The sequence below is a fragment of the Rattus rattus genome, chromosome 10, assembly GCF_011064425.1.
Source record: "Rattus rattus isolate New Zealand chromosome 10, Rrattus_CSIRO_v1, whole genome shotgun sequence".
NCBI classification, from domain to species: Eukaryota; Metazoa; Chordata; class Mammalia; order Rodentia; family Muridae; genus Rattus; species Rattus rattus.
In genome coordinates this window covers 10,958,412-10,967,701 of record NC_046163.1, presented here as the reverse complement: position 1 = coordinate 10,967,701, position 9,290 = coordinate 10,958,412, and the positions used below count along the sequence as shown (strand labels likewise).

General features: G+C 42.4%; 1 pseudogene across 1 annotated transcript; it reads left to right on the top strand.

The window, feature by feature from the left end:
• Window positions 1-1,352: 1,352 nt before the first annotated feature.
• LOC116911482 lies at window positions 1,353-2,229 on the top strand (annotated as a pseudogene). Its single transcript, XR_004389327.1, has one exon. The product of XR_004389327.1 is annotated as a cytochrome c, somatic-like (transcript).
• The last annotated feature ends 7,061 nt before the right edge of the window (window positions 2,230-9,290 follow it).

Here is a 9,290-nt window from a genome sequence, read left to right as displayed (position 1 = left end):
CTGGATTGTCACAAGCCAGGCCTCCATCTGTACTGCTCCCAGCATTGTCTTCTAACTCCCCATAACAGCTGCCTAAGCTGCTCAGAACACTCAGTGGCTTTTCTAACCTATCTGTGGTAGCTGGCATAAGAATGGTCTGTTTATGCCAACACTCAGGAGGCAGAGAGGCAGGTGGTTCTCTGAGTTCGAGGCTGGCCTGGTCTATGGAGCTAGTTCAAAGACAGCCAAGACTACACAGAGAAAACCTGTCTCAAAAAACCAAGAATAAGCTAGCAAAAGAATAGGCCCCAGAGTCTCACATATTTGAATGCATAGTTAACCAGGAAGTGGAACTCTTTGAAAGGATTAGAAGGATTAGAAGGTGTGGCCTTATTTTGCCAAAAGTGATCTACAGATTCAACACAATCCCCATCAAAATTCCTACTTAATTCTTCATGGAGTTAGAAAGAGCAATTTGAAAATTCATTTGGAATAGGAAAAAAACCAGAATATCGAAAACTATTCTCAACAATAAAAGAACTTCTGGGGAAATCACCATCCCTGACCTCAAGCAGTATTACAGAGCAATAGTGATTAAAACTGTATGGTATTGGTACAGAGACAGGCAGGTAGATAAATGAGATAGAATTCAAGACCCAGGAATCAACCCACACACCTATGGTCACTTGATCTTTGACAAAGGAGTTAAAAACCATACAATGGAAGAAAGATAGCACATTCAACAAATGGTGCTGGTTCACCTGGTGGTCAGCATGTAGAAGAGTGCACATTGACCCATTCTTATTGCCCTGTACAAAGCTTAAGTCCAAATGGATCAAGGACCTCCACATAAAACCAGATACACTCAAACTAATAGAAGAAAAAGTGGGGAAGAGCCTCGACCATATGGGCACTGGGGAAAACTTCCTGAACAAAACACCAATGGCTTATGCTCTAAGATCAAGAATCAATAAATGGGACCTCATAATACTGCAAAGCTTCTGTAAGGCAAAGGATACTGTCATTAGGATAAAACAGCAACCAACACATTGGGAAAAGATCTTTACCAAACCTACAACTGATAGAGGGCTCATATCCAAAATACACAAAGAACTCAAGAAGTTAGACTCCAGAGAGCCAAATAACCCTATTAAAAATGGGGTAGAGAGCTAAACAAAGAATTCTCAACTGAGGAATATGGAGTGGTTGAAAAACATGTAAAGAAATGTTCAACATCCTTAGTCATCAGGGAAATGCAAATCAAAACAACCCTTAGGGGGCCGGCGTGTTCTTGGGCTAGAGAGCGGGACGTCTGCCCAAGAGTCTCTTCGTTTGTGGTGTTGACCAGCCCGGACCGAATTTAAAATGGGTGATGTTGAAAAGGCAAGAAGATTTTTGTTCAAAAGTGTGCCCAGTGCCACACTGTGGAAAAAGGAGGCAAGCATAAGACTGGACCAAACCTCCATGGTCTGTTTGGGCGGAAGACAGGCCAGGCTGCTGGATTCTCTTACACAGATGCCAACAAGAACAAAGGTATCACCTGGGGAGAGGATACCCTGATGGAGTATTTGGAAAATCCCAAAAAGTACATCCCTGGAACAAAAATGATCTTCGCTGGAATTAAGAAGAAGGGAGAAAGGGCGGACCTAATAGCTTATCTTAAAAAGGCTACTAATGAATAATTCCACTGCCTTATTTATTACAAAACAAATGTCTCATGGCTTTTAATGTATACCATAATTTAATTCATACACCAAATTCAGATCATGAATGGCTAACAATGCTTTTGTTGGACAGCCCCGATTTAAGTAAAATTGACTTGTCATAAAGTGGATATGATCTTTTTTAAAGTAACACTTCCAATTGAATACATGCTATCACTGCTCTCCCTTTCTCAAGATAAGACTGGACTTAATTAGTAATGTTTTCCTTTCCATAAATATGGGGGTGTGGCCTCGAACCTATTGAATGGTTTTGTACTTAGATTTATATAGCCGGGTATATGAATATGTTTAAATCCTGGGAAAATTCTGTCACTGTCTCAGAAACAAGAAGACTCACCCGTGCTTCAGTATGTGTTCACTGGCCTCTGACAGGCAATGCTAAACACCAGGACGGAACTATTCTTGACAATGCTGTTTTAATTAGAATTCCCTACATCAATGATGCTGCCTTTCACCACTGAAAGGCATTTACTGTGGTTTATGTATGATATCAAATAAAGAGTATTTAACACTTAAAAAAAAAAAACCAACCCTTAGATACCACCTCACACCAGTCAGAATGGCTAAGATCAAAAACTCAGGTGACAACAGATGCTGGTGAGGATGTGGAGAAAGAGGAACACTCCTCCATTGTTGGTGGGATTGCAAGCTGGTACAACCACTCTGGAAATCAGTTTGGAGGTTCTCAGAAAACTGGACATTGCACTACCTGAGGACCCAGCTATACCTCTTCTGGGCATATATCCAAAAGATGCTCCAACATACAACAAAGACACATGTTCCACTATGTTCATAGCAGCCTTATTTATAATAGCCAGAAGCTGGAAAGAACCCAGATGCCCTTCAACAGAGGAATAGATACAGAAAATGTATCCATCTATACAATAGAGTACTACTCGGTTATCAAAAACAATGACTTCATGAAATTCATAGGCAAATGGATTGAACTAGAAAATATCATCCTGAGTGAGGTAACCCAGTCACAGAAAAACACACATGGTATGTACTCACTGATAAGTGGATATTAGCCCAAAAGCTCAGATTACCCAAGATACAAACCACAGACCACATGAAGCTCAAGAAGAAGGACAATCAAAGTGTGGATGCTTCATTCCTTCTTAAATGGGGGAACAAAAATATTCATAAGAAGAGATATGGAGACAAAGTTTGGAGCAGAGACTGAAGGAATGGCCAGTCAGAGCCTGCCCCACATGGGTACACAGCCACCAAAACTAGATAAGATTGATGAAGCTAAGAAGTGCATGCTGACAGGAGCCTGATATAGCTGTCTCCTAAGAGGCACAGCCACAGCATAACAAATACAGATGTGAATGCTAGCAGCCAACCAGCGAACTGAGAATGGGGTCCCTGTTGGAGGAATTAGAGAAAGGTTTGAAGGAGCTGAAGGGGCTTGTAACCCCATAAGAACAACGATACCAATCAACCAGAGCTCCCAGGGACTAAACCACTACCCAAAGACTACACATGGACAGACCCATGGCTCCAGCTGCATATGTAGCAGAGGATGGCCTTGTTGGGCACCAGTGGAAGGAGAAGCCCTTGGTCCTGCAAAGGCTAGATGCCCCCCCCCAGTGTAGGGGAATGTTGGGGGGGGGCTTGGGGACTGGAACACCCTTATAGAAGAAGGAGAGGGGGATGAGATAGGATGTTTATAGATGGGAAACAGAAAGGGAATAGCATTTGAAATGTAAATAAAAAATAACCAATCAAAAAAAAAAAAAAAGAAGGTGTGACCTTGTTGGGGAAATTATGTCACTAGAAGTAGGCCTTGATATTTCAAAAACCCATGCCAGGCCCTGTCTCTCTCTGACTCTCTGTCTCTGCCTACTTTTTTGTTGTGTTGTTGTTGTTGTTGTTGTTGTTGTTGTTGTTTTGTAGTTTATCTGTGTAGCCCTGGCTGCCCTGGAACTCACTCTAGAGCATCCTGGCCTGGATCTCAGAGATCTGCCCACCGCTGCCTCCTGAATGTTGGAATTAAAGACACATGCCACCACCTCCCAACTTCTTTCAACGACAGCAACATGCCTGCCAAGCCTGCTGCTATCCTCTCCCCTGTATGTTAATGGACTAAATCTCCGAAGCTATAAGCCATCCCCAATTACATCTTTTCTTTTATAAGAGTTGCTGTGGTGCTTTGAATATGCTTGGCCCATGGCAAGTGCTATTATTAGGAGGATGGCCTTGTGGGAGGAAGTTTGTGCCTTTGGGGTGGGGTTTGAGGTCTCCTATGCTTGAGCTGTGCCCAATATGGAATGAGAGTCTTCTTCTGGCTGACTGAGGAAGATAGTCACCTACTGGCTGCATTCAGATCAAGATGCAGAGCTCTCTGCTCTTACTCCAGCACCATGTAGGCCTGGATGCTGCCATGTTTCCTGCCCTAATGATAATGGACTGAACCCATAATCCAGCCCCAATTAAATGTTGTCTCTTTTAAGAGTTGCCTTGGCAATACTGTCTCTTCACACACCAATCAAATAGTCACTAAGACACCAATGTTCCAAAGTCCTTATAATCCTCCTAGAAACACTGTGAGGTCTGTCACAGGAATATATCATTATCTGATATCAATTTATGTCTTTTCTATTGCTGTGATAAAACACCATGACCAAAACCAAGATTTTGTTTCAGCTTACAGTTCCACATCACGGTCCTTCACTTAAGGAAGTTTGGAGAGGAACTCATACTGGGCAGGAACTGAAGCAGAGACCATAGATGAATGCTACTTTCTGGCTGGCTTCTCATGACTTTGCTCAGCCTGCTATGTTATATCACCCACAACCACCTGCCAAGGTGTGGCACTGCCCGCAATGGACTTGGCCTCCCATATGAGTCATCAGCCAAGAAATCTCCCCACAGACTTGCCTCTGGGCCAATCTTGTTGAAGCATTTTCTCACTTAAGATTCTCTCTGCCCAAACTGTCTAGGTTTGTGTCAAGATGACAACAAAAGACTTATTAGCTTAGGGACCAATTGGATTCTGTCCACCTTCAAAGTTCCCTGATTGTCTCATCAAGCTTTTTCCTGCCAGATTAACTGAGACATAATTCCTGCCATGTCCCATTTACCATTCAAAGTATCTAACTCAGGAGTCTAATACAGTCAAAGACTTGGGAAGCCATCATAATTTTTTTTAATTTGTTAAGATGTGACTGTTTATTAACTGACCAGACTATAAAATACCATGGGCAACACCTTAGTTCATCCATCTAATAAGACTGTTTATCTGGTCTTCCCTGTTGGCCAGCATCTCCACCTTCTACAAAGTGAGGTGTCTTTTTCTTCATTCTACCTGGTGTGGAAGATAGTTTGAAGAGCCACAGGAAGTTATTTGCTTCCTTGAAGCGTTTCCCAACTGTGTAGAACTCATAAATTAGATCCTCCATGCAGATGATGCCAACTTTACAGAGAGTTTGAGCAGGAATTATCTGTCAAGGCAATCCACTTTTTATTGATTTTGCCATAGCCTCACTTGTAGATGGGCTCCTTTACTGACTTCAGGTTGGGGTACTCCCATACAGTGTACAGTTCCACAATCCTCATCATGTTAACTGAAGCCTTGTTGAGCTTAACAACGGTGCCATTGAAGATCTGCCTAAGACAAGCAGCTGCAATACCTTGCACACCCTTGGGCTTACTCCATTGATACCTCGGATTCTGATGACAAATGCCGATTTTGGTTCTGCGAGCACATAGAAGTTCCCAGCTTTCCTTGCCATCCTAGCCATGGAATCTCAGTCTGGTCCATCTGTCTGCACTCCTTGTGAGAGTGCTTTGCCTTCTCATAGATGAGTTTCCTGTCGCCTTTTGCAGTGTCTTCAGGGCAAACTTCTTTCTCAGGTGCTTCACCTTCAACTCTGCAAAATTCCTCCACTTTTTCTTAAAGGTTTCTGACACAATGGCAACCTTCTTTTTCTTCTCTAGTACAGCCTCCATGGTTCCAGTCAGAAAAGGAGGAGTCATACTATTTCTTTTAATTAAAAATTTTTTTCTATCACCCCAAAAGAATCCTTTTTATATAGTGGGTGGTAATGACAATACTTGTGTAGGTTCCTAAGTTATAATGAAGTGTCACACTGCTGGAAGATGTTGCAATGAGAGCAAGGAACACAAAAGATATTTTTATAACTTTTGCACAGAACTGCTAGAAAAAAACAGTTTTTGTTACTTTGCTATGGTTTTGTTGTTGTTTGTTTGTTTGTTTGTTTTGTCGGGGGCATTGGTACATTCTTGTAGTCCCAGGCAAAGGGAGCGAGGTCAGAAGTTCAAGGCAACCTTCAGCTAAAAATTAAATTTGAGACCAACCTGGACTACTTGAGGTCCCTGGAACTGGAACGACAGATGATCATGAGCTGCCAGGTGGGTGCTGGAAATCAAACCTGAGTCCTCTAGAAGACAGCCCATGCTCTCAACAACTGAGCCATGTCTCCAGCTTGGTATTTTCAGCTTCCTTGGGCATGTTCTTGAACGTGGAGTTACTAGATCACAAAGCACCTTAATGCTCAACCTTTGCTGGGATGATTTGATTGCCTTCTAGAATACGGCATCTTGTAGTCTCTCACAAGCAATAGCTAAGGGCTTTAACCTCCCCTCCCCCTGCCTCCCACCAGCTGCCTTTGTTTTGTTATGTATTGTTACTCAAGACAGGGTTTCTCTGTGTAGCCCTGGCTATCCTGGAACTCACTCTGTAGACTTGGCTGGCTTCAAACTCAGAGATTTGCCTGCTTCTGCCTCTCCAGTGTAGGGATAAATTGCCACCACACCTGGCAATTTTCTCTACTTAAAAAATTATCCATTATCCTCTGGCCTCCACTCACTTGCCAAGGCGCATGCATACACACTAAATGAATGAATGCTTATAATTTCTTTTTGAAAAAAGTTATGTCCATACTCTTCATTTTATTTCACAAACACATTTTTAGAGTTGACCCTGAAGAAGTTATACCATACCCTAACAAGTGGTCATTAAATAGGAAGGTTTCTTTTTCTCCGTAGGATTGAGTGAGACAGTTTCTTCTAGACTAGGTTAGCCAAATATTTCAGTAATTGGCACTAATATCTAATTATCTAGCCTTACCCTAACAGCCTAGATTAAAGGCTCAGTGAAAAGTCTTCTGCGCCTATAGAAATTAAAATTCAAAGAGTAGCAGATAGGCTACTGCTGTCTATGTCATGGCCTATATGTAGTCTAGGTTTTCAGCACTTGCAGAACAGAAAGTGTCTTTGCCAGAGATTTTATGAGCCTATAGAAACACCAGCAGAGGAGGGGCCCCTCATTGCCAATGATGAAACAGGAGATGGCAAACCAGTTTGCTAAATCCTGTCCGTAGCCACACCCTGAGGAGTCATGGCCCTCATTGCTTTACTTACCTAGCAAGCAGCTCCTGCTGAAGAAGACAGGAAAGGCTGCTGTCTTCCTCAGCCAGCAGATTCACAGGACAATTGAGTGGTAGTTAACTGAGCGCTAGCAGAGTTGGAAGTATCCCCACCTCAGTCAGGGCACTGAGCGATCCTCAGTTGACCTAAGCCCTGCACCAAGGCCACCTCATCGTTAATGGAGATGGCAGCTCTACTTGACACTGTCACAACCAGTGAAACTGGTACTACAGAACAAAGTCATTTTGAAAGAGTTCTTTTGCAAAAAGTGTGATGAATTCAATTGGCTCCTCAGGGGTGTGTGTGTGTGTGTGTGTGTGTGTGTGTGTGTGTGTGTGAGAGAGAGAGAGAGAGAGAGAGAGAGAGAGAGAGAGAGAGAGTCCCAATGATGGAATCAGAGCTTTATGAATGCCAGATAAGCATTCCACCACAAGGTTATATCTCTAGCCCCTAGAAGTGTTCTTTAAAAATATTTGTTACCTGTCATGGGAAACGCAACATTCCAGATGTTTTCCAGACAATCCTTTATATCTAGAAAGATCTAAAGACAGTGCCAGAAAGAAAATTGGGGGGATTCCCCTTCTGATTTGCTGTCAGTGAACACTCCCAAGTAATAGTGTTCTATGACAGTTTGTAAATACACACCTATGCAAATGACCAACCAACTAGTTTAGTATTACTGTAATAAAACTCATAAGGGTAGATATGTATTTTTGAAGGGCGCTGGTGAGGGCTGGGGTGAAGAAAGTACCTCAGTTGGAAGCCCTGGGTTTAGTAAGAGTACAGCATTAATAGGTATTGTGGTATCATCCTGCAATGTAAACACTCTGGAAGGAGATGCATAATCAGGAATTTAAGGTCATCTTCAGTTGCACAGTGAAGGCTAGCTTAGGCTACATGAAACCCTCTCTCAAAAATAGAGGAGAAAGAAAGGAAGAGGGAGAAAGAGAAGGAGAGGAGAAAAGGAGAGAGAGAGAGAGAGAGAGAGAGAGAGAGAGAGAGAGAGAGAGAGAGTTTTAGTCAATATTGTATTGCTATAAAGTAACACCACGACAAAGGCAAACACTTAATTGTGTCTGGCTTAGAGTTTCAGAAATTTAGTCCATTGCTATCATGATGGGAAGCGTGGCAGACGCAGGCAGACACGGTACTGGTGTGTAGATGAGAGTTCTACACACAGATCGGCAGGCAGCAGGAAGAGAGACACTGGGCCTGGTTTGGACTTCTGTAACCCCAAAGCTCATCCTTACTAGCACACTTACTCCAATAGGGCCACCTCTTAATGCCACTCCCTAAGCATTCAAATCTAGGGGCCTATAAAGCTATTCCTATTCAATCCACCAAAAAGAGAGAAGGGGAGAGAAGGAAAAGAAGAAGAAAAATCACTTACTTCATAGTTCTGAAAGTGGACAATCCAAGATCCCATTCCACCTCTGGTGGGTGCTCCCTTCTCTGTCAAATGGGATCATGGGTAGAACTCGAGTAAGAATTTCGAATCACTTGATGAGATATGAAACCAGAAAGCAATCTTTGGGGGTCAGGGCTACTCGATTTTAACAATTTGCTTTCAAGAGAACTAACCATGAATCTGTTCCTGGAGTAGCCTTCCCCAAGACCTAATTACTTCCTATGATGTCCTGCCTTAGATGCTGAGAAAGCATTTGACAAAATTCAACACCCCTTCATGATAAAAGTCCTGGAAAGAATAGGAATTCAAGGCCCATACCTAAACATAGTAAAAGCCATATACAGCAAACCAGTTGCTAACATTAAACTAAATGGAGAGAAACTTGAAGCAATCCCACTAAAATCAGGGACTAGACAAGGCTGCCCACTCTCTCCCTACTTATTCAATATAGTTCTTGAAGTTCTAGCCAGAGCAATCAGACAACAAAAGGAGGTCAAGGGGATACAGATCGGAAAAGAAGAAGTCAAAATATCACTATTTGCAGATGATATGATAGTATATTTAAGGGATCCCAAAAGTTCCACCAGAGAACTACCAAAGCTGATAAACAACTTCAGCAAAGTGGCTGGGTATAAAATTAACTCAAATAAATCAGTTGCCTTTCCTCTATACAAAAAAGAGAAACAAGCCGAGAAAGAAATTAGGAAACGACACCTTCATAATAGACCCAAATAATATAAAGTACCTCGGTGTGACTTTAACCAAGCAAGTAAAAAGATCTGTAC